Source organism: Acanthochromis polyacanthus, chromosome 1, assembly GCF_021347895.1.
Source record: "Acanthochromis polyacanthus isolate Apoly-LR-REF ecotype Palm Island chromosome 1, KAUST_Apoly_ChrSc, whole genome shotgun sequence".
In the NCBI taxonomy this organism is placed as follows: Eukaryota; Metazoa; Chordata; class Actinopteri; family Pomacentridae; genus Acanthochromis; species Acanthochromis polyacanthus.
The window spans coordinates 58,078,048-58,099,770 of NC_067113.1; the positions used below are offsets into that span (position 1 = coordinate 58,078,048).

At 40.0% G+C, this 21,723-nt stretch overlaps 1 protein-coding gene across 1 annotated transcript in view; it reads left to right on the forward strand.

The window, feature by feature from the left end:
• The first annotated feature begins 8,588 nt into the window (after positions 1 to 8,588).
• Positions 8,589 to 21,723, forward strand: part of LOC110953589 (peroxisome proliferator-activated receptor alpha-like) — a 53,064-nt gene continuing 39,929 nt past the window's right edge. The window contains exons 1-3 of the mRNA XM_051958093.1: positions 8,589 to 8,861; positions 13,133 to 13,196; positions 15,452 to 15,533. The gene's annotated coding sequence lies outside the window, so the exon portion shown is untranslated. The remainder of the gene's footprint in view (positions 8,862 to 13,132; positions 13,197 to 15,451; positions 15,534 to 21,723) is intronic.

The following is a 21,723-nucleotide window of genomic DNA, read 5'->3' on the forward strand; positions in this document are numbered from 1 at the left end:
TTACACCAAACAATGAATCAGTCAATTGACAATGACAGCATTTGTTCATCAGTGGTTGTTTATTATGAATGCAGTCCTTTGTAGACTGTTTTCTTTACATGTAGCATTCATGCATACATCTTTTTACTGTCAGTTCCATGCTCTATTTAACCATTTTTCCACATACTTTTCAGGATCTTTGCATGTTGCCCCCTCTCTGCGTTTCTTCCGTTCCTGTCTTTCCTCGGCTGTAACTGCAGAGGGAGGCAAAGCACCAGAGAAGGTTTTAGTTCAGGTCAAAGCTCTCCGCTTTGGGTCAAGCACGTCCTCTTCACAGCGAAACCCTCTCACCAAAACTCTTCATGGCAGAAGAATAACAGCTTTTTACCAACCAGACAGCTCCACTGTGTTTTAATCAGTTTAGCAAGGTTTTTGGTATTATATTCCTTTTTTATCACTCGGTCCAGCATTGAAACCCTCATGCATATTGAGTAACAGTTGGCTGAAAGAATTCTCTTTCTGAATCCATTTATTTTTAATAACACGTCTGGTGAACTCTTTGAACCCGATGACACTTGTAATGTATAAAGTGAGTTATTCTAATATCCTCAAGGGGGCTCTTTACTCCTGTGTTTCAACAGTACAGCAGGCAAGCTGTACAACCAGCCGGCCCCCTCCATCAGCCCTCAGTGGTTCCACCATCTTGGTTCCTACCATCGAAATCTCAAAATTTAACCGACACGTTTGTTTGTGTAAATGCCGGACGCGTATCGGTTTTCTCTAAAAATCTCACCACTTTTTAGTCAACATAAATTCAAAATCAAATTCTGTGCGTTGTTGCTGTGTCAAAAAATGCAGTTTTTGCATTAGAAATGATGTTTCTACACTTTATGCTACTATTAGTTTAGGGGTGTTAAGCTCTAGATTCTGCATTTTAGGCAAAAAAAACAAGTGTGTGCAGGATTTTGTAATTTTCTTCTTTATTTTCAGACAGAAACCTGATCCTGTTATTAGTAACCGTCAATGGAGAGCAATCAGTCTGCACAGCAACTACAAAACCAGATTTAATTCGCATTAAGTGCCTTTTAATGCAGAATCCAGTTACACTGCAGCGCCACATTTGTCATTTACACATGATGCTCATTAGTATGAATTACTTAAGTGAGAATCCAGAGTTCTATGTGCAAATTGAAGAAAATAATGTAATATTTGAGGATTTGGGGTGGAGTGTGTGCCGGTCATCAGACCCCTGATCCCCCTGTGTAATCCTGGGTTCAAATCCCATCTGCTGCTTTCTGTGCCGCTACTTTTTGATCAGTTAGTCTGGCATTTCTTTGGAGCTAATTGCAGACGATTTTAATGTTTTCTTTCTAAAAAATTGCCACTTTGGCAAAAATAATAATCTGCAATCTCTCCACTAGCTGCCCTCCTATTTAAAGAGGACATTCATGAGATCTTTCTCCTGTTAAAGAAACTTTGTTAATTATAAAGTAATAGTATTTGTTCATTCACATCACCAGAATCGCTCCGCAGCTGCTGCAATCCTGTACGACTTGATTTGATCTGTTCGTAATTCATATGTGAAGAATTATTGCGCTGGGGCTCTGGGAATCAAACATGTGTTACACTTCTGTAAGTTTCTATTCCCTTCGGAGATACTTGGGCCCTTAATGGGTTGGGCCTTACTGTCGAAACACACTTAAGAACAAAAAAAAGCGCTCCCTCTCTCTTTCTCTTCCTCTCTTGCACACACACAACACACAAATGATACAACCGCAAGCTCTTAACCGGTTTTTAGCAGGCTGCGTTAGCTTGAATCAGAGAAAACACATCTTTTGTAGGAGCCACATCGTGTCAGCGCTGACCTCGCTGATTGAGTTGCTCACAATCACATGGGTCAAGGCCGAGGTCCAGGCCCGTGGATCATTTAGTTTAATGGCTGCTTCCTGCCTGCTCGATGTACGTGCCGCGGTGTAGGAAGCAGGCAGATGTAATGCAGTGCATGTTGTTTAGAGTGCATGATGGGAAAGAAGAAGGAGGGATGCAGTTGTGAGAGCAAAGAAGAGTCGGTGACAAAGCAGAAGGAGAGAGCTCTGCTAATTTTGTGGCCTGTCTGTGTCACCAGCACCCTGTTGGGACGACAGATGTGCAGATGATGTCATGTAGAAAGGGGATAGGGCGGAGGGTGGAGCGATCAGAGCGCGGGAGGGACAGTCGAGAGGCGGAGCCCCCCGATCCGAGACAGGAGAGAGGGAAGAAGGGAGGGAGAGAGCAGGAGCAGGACTGTGGCATCCCTCATTACCCCGCAGTCCACGCAATTATTCAGTTTTCAAAAGATTGACTCAGTGTAGTTTAGACTCCAAAATAGCTGCTCAAAGTGTTTGCACGACGGTTAAGTAGTGTACCAGCTCTGGAAATAAAAACTTCTGTTTGACGTGCCGCCGCCATCGTCGTTTTGCAACAAATGTTGCTGAAACTGGTGGTTTTTTAAGTCGCAGAGACCCTCTCACAAGCACAGCCTCTCCAAACCACACAGGCCATCGCAGCTATAATTTACTTAGTGCAGTCATTGCTGAAGTTTACCCCTCCCATCCCCTGACCGGCCGCAGCATAAGAACCCAATTGTTCTCGTGGTTCGGCTGCGACAATGGCTGTTTGTGGTCATCCTGAGAGAAAAAGAAAAGTGAGAAAGAGAAAGGGATTGAAGCAGGGGGAGAAAGCGGAGCTGGGCGATTCGGTAATTTGTACTGTTCGCTGCTAAAGATATAGTCGGGTCAACCTCGGAGAGAGGAGCCGGGGAGGTCAGCGGGGATCGCCTCAAGGACGAGATTTTCCAACAGCCTGCAGGGCTTTAACCCATCGAACAGTTAGAGCTGTGTGACCGACTTTAGCTTGCTTGCATTTCGGCTTCCAGCCTCCCTCTTGCCCCCACCTGCGCCTTTCAGGCCAATTGTGCTGGCATGGCGGAGGAGAAATTGAATGAATTAGGCGGTCGGATTGGCCCTAATGGTTGTACCGCACAAAATGCAGCCATTCCTGGCATTGTTATGTGTTCGAGTGAGACTGAAGAGGGATTGTGCTCTTCGGTCCGCGTGCAGGAAAGCAGCTAATAAGTGAGGCAACCTGTGGGAAAGAGCAACTCTGAATTTCTGTTTGCTTTCGGAGCTGCTTTTAGACTTGATGGATTGTGACTCGTCGTTCATTGATTCCTGATACGTGGCAGCTCTCGTGTAAAAACTGCAGCAAACTCTGCAGCTCAGATCGCATGAAAACAGCTCGACATCCCGGAGCGTGGCCCTGCCTCCCAACGCAGCACACACAATGTGAACACAATGCTGCTTTTCAGGCAGATAAGAACACTGATAGCCGCAGAGGCCTAGAGTTACAGACGGCAGCTGCAGCCCACTGTTGTCCCGCGCTCTCATGGGGGAAGCGGCTCTGACCGAGTTTGAGGACACCCTGGTAATCATGACCTGTTACCTGTGGCAACCGAGCCACAAATACTGTACAGCCACGGGACCGCTGATAGTACGGCGCCACAGACGGACACACTGCAGTGCAGGCATGTGGGTTCACACTTTTCACTCATATCAGATTCCAAACACCAAACTGTTAGTGGAAAAGTTGTTATCCTGCACTCATTTTCATTGTTTTTTGCTGGCAAAAACACACATGCTCATCCAGCCTTCACTGCATAAACAAAACTTTATTAAAGAAGACTAGGTGCATAGGAGTCAGTTTGGAGGAGAGAAGCTTGGAGGCAGCTTCGATGTAGGAGTTTTCCTTCACTGATTTGATTTCAAATTAAAATATGCACATGTTCATTGAAATAGTTGCACTAAACTCCTCATTATCATCAAATTGGCTTCATTTCTTATGAAAATCAGGCCTGAACGGTTCAGACTGGTGGCTTGCTCAGGAGTTTATTATCAAACTTTATCAAACACACGTCACAAATCTAGAAATTTTACTCTGACAGAAGAAAGGTTGTGATCCTGGTCTGAGCAGTGCAGTCGATTAAGTGTTTTCATGGCACTATGTGGGTGAGGCAGCAGTTTTGCTTCACCGATTTCAATTTCAAATTAAAATCTGTACTCATTTATTAAAACAGTTTGCACTAAAATCTTCGTTCTTTGTCAAATTGGCATAATTTCTTCAGAAAATCGGGTCTAATTTTGATCAATAGCATGATTAGTACAAGTACATTGCATTTCTTAGTGCGTGTGCTGCAGCCAAGGTGACCTGTTCAGGAGTTTATCAAAGTTTTTCCACTTGGCAGTGCAAATTTAGCAGCAGATTTTACTCAGAGCGACTGAAGAAAAGTTTGTGATCCCGACTTGAGCAGCATGACTGATCATGAAGTGCTTTCATGGCACAATGTGGGACGAGACAGCAGTTTTCTTCACCAATTTTGATTTCCATTTAAAATCTATTCGTGTTCACTGTTATTTGTTAAATAAAATAGGGCCTGATACTGATTAATTACATCAAATGCTGCATTATGTTGTCCATTTGGTGCATATGCGGCAGCCAAAGTGACCTGCTCAGGAGTTTATCAAACTTTTTACACTTCGAGTGCAAATCTGGAAGTAGATTTTACTCGTAGCGAATGCGGAAAAAGTCGTGATCCTGGTCTGAGCACCACAATCGATCATGAAGCGTTTTCATGGTGCTATGTGGGGCGTGGCACTGCACTGCAGCATGTTCGAGGGGGAACCAGGCCGGGGTAACCATCCGAGGAGAGGAACGAGGCTGGTGGAGGGGAGAGAGAGACAGACTGGTCCTCAACGAAGCCTCCTCCCACTTTTTTTTTCTCCAACCTCCCTCCTCAGAACTTGCTCCTTCCTCGTCTCTTTCCTCTCCCGGCTGCTGCCTTTGGGTGCTCCACGTAGAATGGTCTGTGTCTGAGAGCAGTGGCCTGAAATAAAACTAAGAGGGCCTTGGGCGGCGGAGAATGCTGCTTTGTCTCAGCTGCCATCCACACTGTCTGGAGACGTGGTAGGGAAAGAGCTCAGAGAGAGGGTCTGATTGCAAATTAGCAGTGCCAGAGCAGTGCCACCTCCATCAGATCCAATCCTCTCGTCACTCCTCCAACATGCTTCAAATCGAGCAAAATAAAAAAAAGAGGGTTTAATGGAGGAGTCAATCCTTACCTCCTGTCGATACTTTTCACTTAATTGATGTGAGCGAGTGATAGATTGCGTGTTCGAATCCGAATCAAATGAAAGATTGATGAGTGCTGAGTGCACAAGTCCATTTAGGTGTAAAGTTTGGATGATGAATGCTTAATACTACATCTGTAATATATCCATCAGTGGCGCAACAATCTTAACCGAAGCCATATTTCACTTTAGTGCAACATTTCGAACGAGCAGCTGCTGCTTGTAGTGTTGAAGTCTTGAATTTTAATACATCCAACTCATTAAAACTGTGAAAAAAAGGCAGAAAGAGAGGGAAGTGTTTAGCTGCTAGACATTTCTTTCATGTCTTTATCATTTAATTTGCCACAATTTAAGCAACAGTTTAAAAAAAACATTGCAAAAGAAGCATATAAGTGGAGAATCTTTCACTAAAATGCTTTGTTGCAAAAAAAATTCACCATAAAATGAAACAAAAACAGAATGTATCTATAAAATTAGCAGAAAAGAAAAACATATACACTTTTGTGCTTGCCAAAATACATCAGGATACTGGTGTGTATGCAATCATATTTAATACATCATTTATATTATATAGAATCACTTATGCTCCATTAGATAACATAAAAATTGACTGTCTATATATTATAAGTCATGGAAATACATTATTAGCTATAATGTGTGCTATTAAAAAACTCTACAGGGCTATAAATATTGCCTTTGAAATATAATCGTTATTACAAATAATAAAGCTGTAAGTAATTACACACTGATTAAAATGTTGCTCTTATTTTGGAGTATTATCCAGAAATGGCTAAATTGAATTAAGAGTGAATTAAAAATAAAATGTACACACAGTTTTTATGTATAAAGCAGTGTTTCTCACACTACTTCTTTTAAAACATGCTAATATATTCACTTGAACACAGAGAAAGTGTAAAAAATGATACAGAGCAGGTAGGAGTGTGTATGTTTGTTGTCTCGACCCACATCAGGGCATCAGTATGAACTTGTGTCACCTCTATCCCTGTAAAGCTATAGCCTACATGCTCAGCCCATAAGCAGTGGAGCTGCAATAATACACACACACACACACACACACACACACACACACACACAGACACGTACACGCTCCCTAATCCTATAGTATGTTTATGTGCTGATGCACGTAGACAAAACTCGGTCACTGAGTGCAACCGTAATATCACTTGTCAATACAGATCCACTCAATGCACTGTGTAGCTTCGACTCCTGTGCACAAAAAAAAAAAAAAAAGAGAGAACAGGCACAGTTGCATAAACAAGCCTAAACCAGATGCTGTAAGAATTACATTTCTGATGTTAAACCTTTTTTTTTTTGCATTTTATTTAAAAAGGGAGAAAAGTTTTTTTTAATGTACTGAACTAAAAGAAAAGAATGACCCTGAGGTTTTTTTTTTTATTAATTTGTTCATTTAATAATTCACCTTTAGTTACTTATTTACTCATTTTACCATATAATATTTCTGGGTGAGGGAGTGTTAAAACATTCAGGGGAGTTAATTTTTACCCATGCCAGGGCCTGAATCTGAAAACCCGATCGCCACTTATTTAACATGCACTTTAATTTGTGTCACTGCATTATTAAACAGTGGCTCTGCAGGAGGCTGTCCTCAGTTTCCCTTTCTATATGCTGTAATGTAGTGTGTGTTTTAAGATAGAAAAAAACAGGTTTGAACAATATAATGCAGAATAATCTACCAACATTAGGAGTTTTCATTTTTTAAATAAATAAATAAAGTGCCAAAATCCAATTCCAGCCTGATGCATTAAACATATTGTCATCTACTTTAATTAAAGCTCATATAAAGCAGCATTAGAGATTAGATTCAGCCCTAATAATCCCACATTGCCCTGTTTTTTGACATTAGGAGTCTTGTTGTAGCAGCTTTTGAGCTTGGGATTGGTCCTTTAGCAGCTGTGAGGTTTGCCTGTCACCTCCTCTGCTGATTAATCAATAAAGTGTCTGTGAGGCAAATTGGGTAAAAACTCAACAAGTCTGAGCTTGTCCACAAAGTCACCTGTGGTCTGAAGTGGATGAATTAGACCTTCATTAATTCACAGGAGCAGAAAACCTCCAGCAAGCTCATTAACACAGCAGAAACAGGTGTGTGAAACTCATATTTGAAGCTACACCCGAGTTTGTTTGTGTGAATTATCATAAAACCTAGCAGCTAAGCTAAAATGTTAGCTAGCAGATATGCAAATTTAAGGAGGTTTAAATTTGCTTTTTGCTGTTAATGGAGCGAAGTTGCACTTGTTTAGAGGAATACACAGCACTTTCAAGGTAATACATATTACATGGTTACTCAGTTATTTACTCGTAATGTTCTTGGTTAATACTGTTTGGAGCTTTAGCCGTAAACGAAAATAATTAGCAGCTAAGCTAAAATTTTAGCTAGCAGTAGATACGATTTAAGAAGGTTTGAATGTGTTTTTTTTTTTTTTTTGCTGTGAGCAAAGCCAAGTGTGACTTGTTGGAGGATAACACAGCACCTCAAGGTAATAAATATCACTTGGTCATGTAGTCATTTACTTATTAATATTCCTAATTAATATAGTTTGTAGCTTTAACATAAAGGAAATAATTAGCAGCCTAAGCTAAAGTTTAAGCTAGCATGAGATGTGAATTGAAGGTTTAAATGTGTTTTTCTTGCTGTGAGAAAACCAAGTGTGACTTGTGGTGGAGGATAACACAGCACCTTTAAGGTAATAAATATCACTTGGTCATATAATCATTCCTTATTTAATATTCCTAAGAAATAATTAGTAGCTAAGCTAAAGTTTAAGCTAGCAGGAGATGTGAATTTAAGGGGTCTAAATGTGCTTTTTTGCTGTAAACAGAGCAAAGTTTCACTTGTGGAGGATAACAGACAAAAAAACAGAAAATAATTTAACATTGCATATATTAAATATATCTGAGTGTTCGGGGTAGTAATGTGCTTTTTTTTTAGCTACTTTGTCGTACTGTTTTATTTTTTTATCATCTCAAACATCAGTGTGTTACTCCTTTAATGCTCCCATGTGATAATCTGCTGCGGTTTATAGTGCCGCGGTGGTAATTTAAGCTCTTTTTAACCGTGATTTTTTAAAAAAGTGAATGACAGATTTACAAAATGTCTTTTTCACAAGCTTGACATCAGGTAACGAGCAAATAGTGCTTTTTTTTTGGAGCCGCGGAGGGGCATGATAGGAGAGAAGGGGAGGGAGTGAGGCAGCTCCATGATAATCAGCGCACACTGGCTGGTTTTTACACATATTTCAGCGTCGATGTGCCTTTTCTCTGTCTGTTTTTTTTTTTTCGGGAGACATTAAATAAGCAGCCCGACGGATCAGCCCCGCTGCACACCGGTCTGGTTGTATAACTAACTGCGTTTCACCTCAGCTGAACTTGACGCATCTGGTTCATCGGCGGCGCAGGACGCACGGCGCAGTCTGAGTGTCCCCGCTGAACCGAGCTGGATGGCCGGCCACGGGGACACACAGAGAGAGGGGTGACGGCGGTGGCGGTGGCGATGGTGGTGGTGCAACACTTTCATGGCCGCCTTTGGACACCGATTCTCAACACTTCTTCTTCTCCAAATATTGCGCTTTTTCCTTATTGTCTGACAGACAATAGAAGACGAGCCACCATAGGAAATATAAAGACTCGGAGTTGGACACCCCCCGGAGGAAGAGATCGTCCAACTTGAACTTGAGAGCATGGGTGCGTATTAACATTTCTCTCTTTGTAGCTTAAAAAAGTGCGTAAAAATGACAGCTGTTTAATAATAATAATAAAAGAAAAACCGCTGCACATCGAGTGGGTTGCAGCGATGTTTTCCCCCCTCAGACTGGGTCAGTGCATGGTGACACTGTTATGACTGAAACGATCCGCGCAGTCCTTTGGGTTAACTTCTCCAGGGTGCCAAAACATTTGTGGACATGTGAATTTGAGACCCAGACGAGCTTTACGCGGAGATGGAAATGGTCGCCAGACTGGCAATACAAGAAAAGAGGTCGCCTTTTTCGTGCCCTAGTTTCTGTTCGCAGAGAGAGAGAGAGAGAGGCATAATCTTCCCCTTTGTTGTCCCCCGATGCAAACACAGATAGGCAGCCGGGCGTCAATCCACCGCTCTGCAAGTGAGCAATTTGTTGGATTTCAGTTTTTTTTTTTTAAAGTGCATTTAATTAGAAAAAAAGCTGCGTCTCCCGAAGCTGCTAGCCCCGAGATAATCAGTGTATGTAAGACATGGGAACATATGGTAGAGCTGTGCGGTTTTCCCCTCATGTGTCACTGTGGTTTCCCCCTCTGAGAAGTTTTTTGATGAAATTAATTCATTGAAATCTGAGAGGAGCTCACTCAGCAGTAGCTCGATGTATTTTTAATGGTTATAAGGCATGTATGGTGCTGCCTGGCTGCTGTTCTCAGGTGCAGACGGGGCTACTTTGACAGAAAAAATCATAAATAAAGAGAAAAGAAAGCTAAAATCCCGTGAGATAGTAGTAGTAGTAGTAGTAGTAGTAATAAAATGTGGATGATGTTGATTTATTTAGTGTTTTATGTGAACGTTTCCTCAGAAAGAATTAACAGGTGCTGCACATTCATCAGGTAGAGAACGGTGGAAATGAGTTTTTAGGTTCATGCAGAGTTCGATTTTAAGCTTCTTCTTGTGGTCGTACATGGTTAATATATAACACTGCACTCTTTTCCCACAAAAAATAATCAATTTGCGTTGTTTTCTTGCTTCAAAGCAAAAATTCAAACAAGCATTTAGAGTTCTAGAAGGATAATTTACAGTAGAATAATTTCTTATTTGCATTTGCATTGAGTGTGTTCTGTTGTACAGCACATTTCAGCTTCGTTTTTTAGTTTAGTTGTCTTGGATCATGGCACAGATTTCCTTCATACCAAAGATAACTTCGGCTTCCAACACCCCAGCAGCGACACCTTACACTTGGCACATTCAAGTTCAAAATGGTAATTTATCAGTTGTTCACCCGTCGTGCACATTGTGGCACATCTGGATGTATATTTTTTGCTTTTTGTGTTGTCAGTTATGGGGCTGACCAGTGGGTAAGATTGTTCTCATCTCTGTGTCCGTTAAAAGTGCAAGGTGTCGTTTTTTTCCCAGGAAATATCTCTGCTAGCTATCAGAAAACACAAGTTGGTGCTGTTACCAAATTCTCCTTCTCTCTTTCGCTGGAAAGAGGGAACCAAGCTCTCAGAACCGAGATACTGAACGGGGTCGGGGTGACCTTTTGCCACCCTTCTGGTCGATTGCAAACACACTGCTTCGTGTATGTATTAATACTCTGACGCTGCATGTTATAAAGCACAATCACGGCTATAAACAGGAAAATGCCATTGTGCCTTCGAGAAAATGGACACGACACAGGTGGCCTCAGACAATGGACTGAGGCTGCATTCTCCACTGTGAGTCAGTGGACACGGAGAAAGCACATGGCTGCGAATGGAAAAATTGGCGTGATTATCTTCTGATTTACTACTGCCACCCCTGCAGCTTAGAAGCGCCGTTGTGGGCCATTGCTGCAGTGGCCAAATGCAGAGACGACAGAGAGGCTTCGGATTCACCCAAAATCCTCTCATTTGCTTCAGGACAGCTTCCCTCCCACTCTCTCTCTCCCTGCTCATATCTCACGCATTGATTGAAACCCTAAACGGCGAGATTGTGCCGAACGCAACCAAGCCTTTCTATGATAGTTGATCGGACGCAATGTGGTGTGTTGTTTCTTTAGGGGCGTTTCAGGTCAGAGGGCGGCGGGGTTGGCGGTGCTGGAGGATTTTCAGCGTCCCGTCCCGTCCTTTAGCTGTGCTGTAAAGGCACCCAGGCTCCTGTCACTCCCTAATCAGGTCATCTGGTGTTTTGAGAGTACATGCACATAGCAGAGCTTTGCCTGCGAGGGGGATTTATAAGGTGCTTTTCTTAGCCGCTTTTTAAATATATCATTTATTTTATTGTGTGTGCCTGAGCCACCGTGTCATGTTCTAATCTGCACAGATGGATGGTGTATTAACAGTAGGTGGGCGTTTGTCACTGATTATTTCTTTGGTATTAATAATGCGGGAAGCCATGAGCTGACAGTACAGGGTGTAGCCGGTGTGGTGTTTTGGAAGTGCAACAGGCGCTGCGTGTTTGTTGCATTCTGCTGTCCCCCAACCAAACACTTCACATTTTTAAATCTCAGTGCAGGGCATTTAAGTGCTTGACCTAATTTCTCTGGCAGCGAAGAATCCACCAGTGAAGGCCTTCGTCTGTCCGTGTGTGCGTATGTGCGCAAGCGCGTGCTGCTCTGGTGTTTCCTCCTTGCCTTCTAACAGGAAGCTGATGTGGAGTTCAACTGAGGACAGGGAAAAGGCCTTTTCTTTCCACTGTGAATCATTTGAGAGCGAGAGAGGGAGAAAAAAAATGAAAAAAAAGTGGAGCGAGAGAAAAAAAAGAAGCAACCAGGCTGCTGCATTGATTCAACCTCTCTCACTCATTCTCCTTTTCCCCTCCTTTCATTCTCTTACCTTATTGTCTGCTTCTTTTTCTCACTCTGTTGTTTTTGCTCCTCTGATGTTGGATAGACAGCGGCGTTCTGGAGGGAATCGGCGGGTTTACGGAGAGTTCACAACTCCTGTGAGAAGATCGGGGAGGTGGGGTGGAAAGCAAATGAAGCAGGGCTCTGTGGGGAGCAGTGCAGGTTCTTCCGGTTCAGTTTGAACATACCCACAGCCAAAACAAAAAAAGAAACTGCCCGCGTTATGTACTTAGGAAGCAAAAAGACCATAAACACCTACACAAACTGCTTTATTAAGGCCAGTGTTGAGGCGCTGCAAAGGATTCTGAAACCTTTTGTATTCCCTAAATCTGGAAAGAACAGAAGTAGCCGTCTGGGTGAGAGATAAATGCCAAACAACAAGGATGATTGGAAAACTGGCACGAAATCCTCAAAACTGCTGCAATCTTTTGGTAGTAATGCGGATTCAGTTGAAGGTCACTGAGTTCAACATTTCATGCTGCATGACACGTTTTCCAAGAGGCGAATCCAGGCCAAGGCAAATGTTAGAAACGTTGAAACAGCATGACCTAAACTGTAATTGTAGATAATCTCATCCTCAAGGTTTTGTGTATATATTGCGGTAAAGTGGGGGGATTTTTAGATATTAAATAAGGCCACATATTCTAACTGAAACCACCTACTCGGCTTCTTTCATGTGTTTGCAAAATCTTTTTGACTGCAAGATGGAAGTAGGAACGTTGTGGGACGCATTGCAGCTGCAGCAAGTCAGAAATATTCATGAATGCATGTTTGACAAGGAACAATGAGGAAGATAGACTCTGGTTTTTAATGAACTGTGCTGTTTGTAGGGTAATGGAGGGCCCTTTTCCTTGACTTCCTTGTTGTGTTTTTGTAACTTTGTGCTAATATACAGAGCTAAAGCATCATAAAGTGTTCCTTGGCAGCGTCAGACTTGTAGCAGTTGCTGACTTTATGCTCCTAAAGGGCAAAATCAGTGAAATACTTTTATTATTTACAGCCTAAATTAGCATATTGCCATCTCAATTCTGCTCAATTCATCGGTGCTTAATGTGAGAAAAGGCATCCTGTGTATCTAAATGTCTTTTTTTTGCAAATTATGTGATCCAGCATGATTAAAAATTATGCCTTATGATTGCAATTAACTAAACTGATTGTGTAATTAAAAACAAAACTTATGTTCGAAAGGAAGAAGTAATAAATTCTTGCTGCTCCTCTGCCCAACAGCAGTGACATGTAGCAGCAGAAATGTTCCAGTGAGAATGTCCTGTTCCCAGCTCGTGTTGGCACGCCGCGAGAGAACGGCGTGCAACAAAACTGTGCACCACACGTCCTAATCAATCACCGATCTCAATAATTATTCGCAGTGCAGGTTGAAACAACAGAGCGGCGATGTTTCGGTGTTGATTTGTGATACGAGCCTCTCTGTGTGTCTTTGATTTTGTGGTGCAGGACGGCCGATCCTATGAGTGAGAGGCAAATGAGGAGCCACGAGGCCTCGGACACGGCGAAGAAGGTGAGCACATGGGATTTTAATAGGAAGATAATGTGTTTTGTGTAATTTCAATGCTTGGTCGCACTTTTCTTAAGCAGAATACAGTGACTTTTGTGGTTTGCTTGAAGGGCAAAGTGACACAACCTCCCGAAAAGTTGCAAAATTACATTTATTATTATTTTAGATAGAAATTTTATGCAATATAATACATCAGTTCAACTATGTTTAGTCTTTTTTATCACTTAAAAATGCAGTTTTAATGTAAAGGTGACCAACCAGGTTGTATAAAGTTTGAAGGATGAAACTGAATTCAATCTCTAGGAAATAAGTATTTCTTAACATTACCTTTCAAAGTTTTCATGTAGAATTTACTCAAAATCTAAATCACACTCTTTCCTCATCACTTGTGAAACTGTGAGTGGTAGCATGATACGGGCTCGATCTGACAGCCACTGTCTAACGTTTCAGTGCAGTATATTTTTAAGAGAACGTAACAAGCAGAATCAGATTTGAGTCGAAGTTTGTCCGGCAACGCAGCCAACAAATCTGACTTTCCCAGTGAAGGAGAAGAGGGGCCTGTGTGTAGTTCTACAGTGACATAATTATGAGGAAAAAATTAGGGGAATTTTATTGTAGTGGACTCTTTGTTACAAGAGTCTCTGGCAATAAATGAACTTTTGGCGTGACAGTTTAGGATTTTTATTTTCCTCCATTAAATTGATCTGAACATCAAGATGTTTTTGTCTCCTCGTAAATCAGAACTTTATGTCACTGTTGTGGAATTGATGCGATTTGAAAATGTGGTTTGAAACAGTAGTAGAAGAAGTATTCAGACTGGAAAGTAAAAGTACTAATTCCACACTGCAAAAATACTTCACTACAAGTAAAAGTCCTGCATTCAAAAGCATACCTAAGCAAAATATTTTAAGTATTATCTAAGTATCACAAGTAAGAGTACTTATTCTGCAGAACAATGTGTTTCTTCTCAGCATTTTGCTTTGAAATATGATGTTTTTGGATTCATTTTGCTGCTGCATTCATGTGTGTGTTGCATTTTGCTGCTTCACGGGTTTAAGATTGAGCTCATTGTTACAACTTTATATACTGTTGGGTAGTTTAATGAACAGTAATGCATCATATTCTGTAAGATCATCATATTCATAGCAGCTGTTAAAAAGTCAGCTTTTTTAACAAGCTTAGAAAAACACCAGAGTTGTGACGATGCATTTTCCAGCTAATCCATGAAGGTTTTTGAACAGTTTATTCAGCTTTAGAAGTAGGACAGTTTTCTTAGTCCCATAAAGGAACACTTAATCCTTCCATTTGTCACAAAAATTCAGAATCACATCTGGAGATGGACGGTTTTCACTGTAAAGAAAGTGTATGAAATACTGTAACTTTAAAATTACTAAAGCTGTCAGACAAATGTAGTGATGCTAAATAAAACAATATTTGCCTCAAAGATGTTGGGCAAAAGTATGATGTTTGTAAAATTGTTGGAAAGTACAACACTTGCATAATTTATATTTGACTATTGAACGAACTGTGCAGGTAATGAGTAACTTTTTACTCCATAAGGAAAAATAATGCGATCCTCAGGCTTGAAAGGGCAAAATCGACATTAACCCTCTGAGTCACAGGCAGTTCAGAGTACTTTTTGATGCTGTCATATTTTTACTCACTGTAATCTCATTTTTTAGTGCAATATAAAGTCCTGCACCTCTATGGAAACAGCACAACCATGGCTAGAAGTAGAGACAACTCAAAAATGTCTTTTGTGCAGAATAACGAAGCTATTGTGCTGTAATTATTAATAATAATAAAGAGACAGAGAAGATAATTTTTGAAATTTATTTTTACAAAAATTGGAGAAACAAATGAATCCGCATGTTACCGATAGTGGGGAAAAAAAAGGTGACTCTATATACTTTAAATATTTACCCATTTGCATCTTCAATTATTTTTTTGCCTTTCCACTATCTGCGTCAACACAGCCTGCAGTTCAGCTGAAAAGTCACTGAATTTTTGTCATGTGATTATTGGTCACAGCTGAGTCACTAGTGGCTTCACAGTTATGCGACAGAGGGCAGAATTTTTTGTTTTTTTACAGAATCTGGTTAGAGCAAGTGGTTTACTTATTGCGATTTCAAAATTAGCAAAGTGATTTTGAGCATATACTTTACACTTAGATTTCCCAATCAAATGGCGTGTTGCACATGATTAGTTCAAAACCTGTTGAAAAATTGAAAATCTGACAATTCTCTCTCTTTTTACAGTTTCCAGCTTCTGCTAAATTGTGCAATTTGACAACAAGCCTTTCAAACCTTCTAATGGACTTTGTGGTTCAACGCATCAAAGGTAGGATTCATTACTTATTTTTCTTTTTTAGAGTAACGTGTGTAATAACAGATGTAAACAACATTCTTGACACCTGCATACTGGAATACCTATCCTCTGCCCTACAGTAGGTGAAATCCTGCTTGCCAGTAGTTTGTCGTGTTTGTTTTAACTTGCACAAAGTACCAGATGGGTGGAGTTTACTAGTGCAGTATAATTCCAGTGCCATGACACTGTAAGTTCACTGAGTTTAAACCGCTTGAGGGTAGATGCTCCTCTTAAACTTGTTTTGTATTTCTTACATGGGAAAACAAGACCCCCCTCGTGACCGTGTGAAGCACATACAGTGTTTAGTGTACATCAGCCACATTATCTCACATGTTTTGAATTAAGTATCCAGACCTCTAAAGTGCTGTCCTTCTGTGGCCCCACCATTACATGAAGTGGAAACAATTTGCATGTTTCTCACATCACTTTATGCCATTGACTCGTAATTCAACATGACACATTTAGTATATTTGGAAACATTAAGAGCTTCATAGAATATGAAATAAAGTTCTGCGGTTTTAAATGAAGCTCAGCTGCAGGACATGTTTGAATTGTAAAGTGGGACAGAGGAGTTTTAAAAATTTCATTTTGTAGTGGAAGCTCAGCCGGACTCGTTCTGTGTCATTCCTCTTTAAAGTGTAGAGGTAAGATTTGGCTCCGGACCAGCGTGTTAGCTCTTTTGTTTTGTGTTGTGGGAAAGGTAGAAACTGTCTAAACACTGAAGCAAACCGACAAGTTTGAAAGACATGTTTTGTAGAAAGAAGTTGTCAAAATTACACCGTTTATCAGAGCTAGAAACTGTAAAAACAGAAGGAATAGTTGTATTTTCAGCTATATGGTTATGTTAAAAAAAACTACTTAAAAATCGGCTTAATGTGGCGATATTTCATCCAGATCACTTCAGTTTACGTTTATTTATCACTAATCAACCGTTGGCACCAGATCCTTCGAAAGACAAAAAAAGCAAGTCCTTGGCACAACTGTGAAGCCATAGATGACAGTCAGGTGGCAAAAATCCTTGAATTTTTCAGCTGAACTGCAGTCTGTGTTTACACAGAGAAGAGGGAAGATAAGTATGGAAACAAATAAAAAAAAATGTGAATAGTAGAATATATATAATAAAACTAGGGTGACCATTGTTTTCTCCAGTGCTGGTGACACCTGAATGCACTTGGAAATAAGTTGTGTGTGTCAGTGTCATTTTTTAAAAATTGTTTTGTAAAATAAAAAGGCAAAATAATTAGACTTTTTTTTTCTTTTTTCAAGAATTTCTGACAGTGCAAAAATTGTAGAGAACATTATATACAGATGATTTTTTTTAATTTATAGACTATATACAAGAGGATGAGGTTTCAGTTATTACACATAAGTAGATAGTTTTGTCATATTGCACAAAGCACACTTTTGAGCTGTCTCTAGCCATGGTTATGCTGTTTCTATAGAGGTGCAGAACTTTTTGTTGCTGTGAAAAATGAGCCTACAATGAGTAAAACTGTGACAGGAGCAAAAACAACAACAAACAAAACAGAAAGTACTCAAGGTTCTGAATGCTAAAGATAGAAAATCCTGATTAAAAAATTAATTAACAGCAAAATATTCAGAAAATGAAATACTTAATTGAAGTGTTATCTCCCTTAATTTGAATCACAGATTGAATAATGTAAATTATTTCTCATAGTTAGGATTATTTTTTTGCTTTTTATGGCTGTATTTTATTGTGACTGGAGAGAGTGGGAGTTGTTTGGGGGGAAAAGAGCAGAGGAATGACATGCAGCAAATAGTCTGGAATCAAATCGGGGAATTTCTCAGGACATTTGTACTTGAACCACATTTCTGTCGGGTCGGCCGGAGTGAAGCAGTTGTTGTCGCTTTTCCAGCTGATCAGGGCGGCACTAGATTTACTGTGTTGGCTAGCAGAAAGCTTCCCAGTGTGTCATTTTGCATTATTTAAAGAATATGTTTCATATGCATCAAAGTAACTGAGAAAGAAAATTTAAAACAGTGAGTGAAAATGATGAAAAATATATTTTAGTGGAATGAAAGTTTAAAGAAAGAAAGCAAATAGGGCAGGAATATCAGATTATGTGGCAATTTAAATGGGAACTGATTAGTTAACTACCATTCAATGCTCATTATATTGTTCTATATCACAAGCTACATCCAAAACAAACATTAGCAGAATAAAAAGTCTTTGTAAATGGCGTTAAAATGAAACCTGATCAGTCATCTCTCTCTGTCTCTCTGGTGTTTTCTCTTCCCTCTTCACTTCCTCGGTTTTTCTCCCTGCAGACTTTTAGCTCATGTGTGACCTCTGCAGGTATCACTCTATAAACAGCAAGTCTAACAGAGCTCAGCTGAATATTTGCATTTCCTATTTACACATAATATTTTCACTCTTTCTCACCACCGGCAAACAAAAAGCAACTCTTTAGTAAAGCTCTGTTACATACATTTATGTAAAAATAGGAAATTATGCAGATTTTTTCATCCTTTTTACACACCCTCTCTGACGTGTAGCTTTTATGACATGGATTTTCATGCTTCTGGCAGTTTCTTTCCACATATTTACAGCATTATATTAATTGTTTATATATGAAAATTAACAATAATGGAATTTTCTTACCAGGTCATTCCCAAAAAGACCGTTTTGATTAAATTCCTTTAACAGAAGAAACTATTTAGAAGCAAATGAGTCTTAGAAATATTCATAAAAGTTGAGAAAGTGTGTTTTCAGCGGTATTTATTATGTGAATTCATTATGCAAAAAAGATGTGATGTTTTACGTATCAAATTAGTGCTGTGAGTTTAGATTTGACACATTTACAGTCTATTGGACTTAAAAGAGAGATACTGTGAGTTGCAGTGGTCAGTCTACGTCCCACTACATCCCTTCTTTGGAGTGAAACCTTTCATTTGATAAATCCAGTTTAGTGGAGGTCCAGTAGGCAGCTTCCCTCAGATCAGGTGCTGTCCAGATGTGCTGGTGAGAGCCTTTCTCAGGCTCCTCCTAATCTCGTATTTGGAGAGAAGGGATGGAACAAGAAAGCTCTATTTGATTTCCAGCATGTTACATTCTTTATAAAAGGCTTATTCTTTGGGTATCAGATGAAGATTTGGCTTATACTTGACCAGCATCCTCGTGACCATAAAAATGAGCCTCAGTCCGACACAGAGAATCCTGTATTTCATTTAAAAGTGATTTGTGAGGCTTTTTTAAAGGTACTTTTTGTTACTTTGTTTAAACATTTAGTATGTGCACCAGAATTAAACGTAGGTAGATAAAATGTGGACACACACACAAGTTGCATTTGTGTAATGAGTAAAAACTGTTACATGGGGAATCGCAAACATTTAACCATCTGAAACTTAAGCAGTTTAATGATTTTTTTATGCTAATGTCACATTTTTACTGACTGTGGGCTCATTTTTCAGTGCGATATGAAGTCCTGCCCTTTTTTGGAAACAGCACAACCAATTATTGAAGTAGAGAGAACTCAAAGATGTATTCTGTGCAGCGTAAGAAATTATAACTCCATAGATTATTAAAAAGAAAAACAAAAATGAAAGTGAAATTTCGTTGAATATTTTTTCCACAATAATGACAACACCTATATTCAACATGTACAACATTTTCCACCTGTGTTACCAGTAATGGAGAAAAACAATAGTGGCTCTACATACTGTAGATATTTAGTATTTAAAGTTTTAATTTGTCCTCTCTAGTCGTTGTAAACGCAGCAAAGACTGTTGATCGCAGCTGAGCCACTAATTGCATCACAGTTTTGCTGGATGGTTTATTTTTTCAAAGCTTAAAATGAGAGATATGCAGTAGAAGAACTATGATGAATTATCACATATTTACCTTAGATTTCATTAAATTTTCCTGATGGAACCATATGTCATGCGTTATACATTCAGTAATCGTGAAAAGGTTGAATATCTACTTATTCTTTCCGCTTTTACAGTTTCTAACTGGTAAATGGTGTAATTTTCTTTCTTTTTAAGGTATCCTGACATTCAACCCACTGACAGGTTTGTGGGTTTAGAGGGTTAAGTGCTATCTTGTAAAATCTTTTACTCCAAAGCCTCCCACGGTGCTTTGTCTGTTTTCATTTTTAGCATCATCGATAATGTTTACATGCAGGATAATTTAGTTTTAGTCACCCAGTTAACCCAGCTGTGGTTTGAGTCATGCAAATCTAATATCTCAGTTTGAAAAGCTCTGATTATGGAGGCCCTCAGTTGACTTTGCTTGGCTTGTTTCCATCACTGTGGCTTGTAAAAACGTTACTCATGCTTTAATTTTTGACCTGAACCAACACTTTCGAATGATTGTGCTCATCATTCCTGCTACAAATGGGGTTATTTGTTTCTCCTGAGTCAAGTGATTAATCAAACTGTTTTAATGTTGCTTTTTATTCATTAATCCCTCCATATGAAATGTATTTTTCAGCCTACTTTATTGAAAATCCCAAACCCAATAGCAGAATTACAAAGCAGGATATGATATTAGCCATAGGGACACTCTTTACAAAAGCTAAGACGAGTTAAGCACCGTGTGATTATCGAGCACGGCTGGTGTCATACCTGATAACAGGAACAGTTCAGGTCCGCTGGCGTCCAATTACAAAGCATTACATACGAGGTAATTATGGGGTAAAGTTCAGGGCAGTGCAACAGTGTTTGGGAGTTACTCAGGGCAGAATTACAGGCGAGGTGTAAGGTAACTTTATCTTGTGTCTGTGTTCATGGAGGAGCAGTAATCAGAGTGGATGATTGCTCTCCACCAGACAACCAGAATGAACTGTGCAGTGGCAAAAAGAATCTCTGTCTCTCCCTCTGTCAGACTGGGGGCTGCCCAGCCTCCACAGAGCGCTCGGCCACTGCTGCATTGTGGCCCGGGGCCTCATTTGAATGGGCCTTTAGTATTTTGTGTGAACAAGTCAGCGCCATTTGCATTTGTTCCAGTCACAAAGGTTTAACAGGTCAATAGGGACTCCCTGGCAGAAAACTAACACGCCAGGGTAACTTTTTTTTCCCTCCCTCCCTCACGTCTCCTCCATCGCTGTGGTTGTCAGGCACCCGGCCGGCTTGTCCTGGTAGTATGCACCCCAAGCATGTGGTGTGTATACATATGTGTTTAAGAGTGTGTCCGTATATGTGTTTTAGGACAAGATTGGTGACAGCAGGGTGCCGGGTCAGAATATGGGAGCTAATACTCTCCAGGCTGCACTCACAAAGGTTTAATTAACATACAACCTATAGCAGCAGCTTGTTTGAGTGACGGAGGGGATTTTGTTTCTGTGTGTTTCCAAGAAAAAAGGAGACTTTCTTTCACACAAACACACGCACACACACACACCAGTACATTTGCGTCTGTAGGCCTGCAGAACTTAATTTCCTGGTCCTGAGTATTTACACTCTTAGCGAAATTTGTAACATGCTGGGGAACAATACACGATGATATGTGGGAGCTAATTGCACCTCGCCAGCTTCACTGCGAGTGTGATGGCAGCATAAATGACCATTGTGCCATTTATAAAGAGATAAAGTAACACATTGTTCGAAGGGCTTTCAGCTTGTTAATTCTCTTCTCTGGGAACTTGACACATTATAGAAAAAAAGTTCATCTGTTTGTCTTTGGAAACAAACAGAAAACTTTGTAGATTTGTTCTTAATAGAAACTGTAAATATGTCAAAATTTGAGTGACTTCAGTGACTGCAACAGCAAAAATCTTTAAAGCAGATTTAATTAATTTTCTAATGTGAACAGTCATATAAAAGCTGTGTCACCATAAATTATTGTCAAACTAAAATGCTTGCGTTCTAGTTTTTATGGAGGTGCTTGCTACAAAAACCATGAACCCTATTAACCCCACTTAACAGATTCTGGGTGTTTTGTTTTTTTATTTGCTCCCATCACATTTTTACTCACTGTAGACTCATTTTTCGCTGCAATATAAAGTCCTGCACCTCTATTTAAACAGCACAACTATAGCTAGAAGTAGGGAGAACTCAAAATGTCTTTGGGCAGCATGATAAAATCATAATGCCATAAAACATTAAAAAAAACTCTAAAGCAAAAGTTAAACTAATTTGTTTTATAAAATTCAAAAAATCAGGGAATATGTCCAACATCTTTTCAAGTGCTGTCAGCTGAAAA